Below are 1337 nucleotides of genomic sequence, written 5' to 3'. Positions count from 1 at the left end.
ATTTTGTTATTGCAAAGCGTGACCCGAGAAGGAGAAAGGGCGGGGAGGGGGTGGGGGAAGGGAGGATGGGGTGGTGAGTCGCGAGCGAAAGATGTGAACTCGGCATGAGAACTAAACATGTTTACCTTTCTCCAGCTCACTCTAAGTATTTGTGATCACTTCAGATCTTTATTTCAAGGGCTGCGTTGTTCCGCTGTTTTACCCCACCTGAGGGAGGGATGGAAGTATAGAGAACATGACTCGGCTTCTATACAACCACTTCAATTGTAAATGACCTTGTGAGATTTCATGTTAAAGACCCCAGCTTACGCGACAAGACCAAAAAGTTGAGTTGGTAGCTGTGAATCTTTTTTTTAATTTGGCTGTAATTTCGCGGCTCTCAGTCCCATAGTATAGGAGAAAACACCAAAAACATTAATTTTGCCTCTGCGATTTAATGTCTGTAGCCGGGTAAGTCAAAGCCAAAGCTCTGTTTTATTTTTAATTTATTGATAAATTACCCATATCATCTTGTGATCTTGTCGCGCAGGTAATTCAAACTTCAAAATGTCCTTAAAATTTTGCACATCACCGAGATGTTATGTTAGAAATTAGGTTATGAATATGTGGCACCTAAACGGTTTGCAATAATATATATGAATTTTTCCTTTCGAACGTAATTAAATTTAAGAATGAATTAGTTTATAGCCGCGGAACTTAGTTAACAATCGTAATTTTTCAAAGCTGTATAAGCACCAAGTTCAACCGCTTTAAGAAAAAAGTTTTCATTTAATGTAACTGAACTGAACTAAGGATTTTGTAAGCTGTGCGCAAGTCAACATAATGTAAGTGAGCCGGCATGGGTAATTATGTTGTGAAAATGATAAAAATATAATTCCGGATTGCGATAAACTTGACGATCTACTGAGCTAAATGTACTTACAAACCTCCATTTTATAACGGGCCACTTATGTCCGATGCCTAAACAGGTCGACTTACAAGTGCCGACCTGTTGGCTCAGTTGGTTGAGCATCAGACTACCGTGCGGGAGGTCGTGGGTTCAAACCAAGGCCGGACCAACAATCAGGGTCTTTAAATAACTGAGGAGAAAGTGCTGCCTTTGTAATGACATCTGCAAACGGTTAGACTTTCTAGTCTTCTCGGATAAGGACGATAAACCGTAGGCCCCGTGTCACAGCACTTCACAATGTTCATAACCCTGTGGGACGTTAAAGAACCCACACACTAATCGCAAAGAGTAGGGCATGGAGTTCCCGGTGTGCTGGTCTGGTCTTTGTGCTATTTCATGATTTCATGGGTTGTGTGGGTTGGATGAGGTCGCTAATGGACATATGCTG

Source organism: Pavona decussata, unplaced genomic scaffold (genome assembly GCF_977016875.1).
Source record: "Pavona decussata unplaced genomic scaffold, jaPavDecu1.1 SCAFFOLD_6, whole genome shotgun sequence".
Classification (NCBI taxonomy): domain Eukaryota; kingdom Metazoa; phylum Cnidaria; class Anthozoa; order Scleractinia; family Agariciidae; genus Pavona; species Pavona decussata.
The sequence above is the reverse complement of the archived record's forward strand: the minus strand, read 5'-3'. Positions refer to the sequence as shown.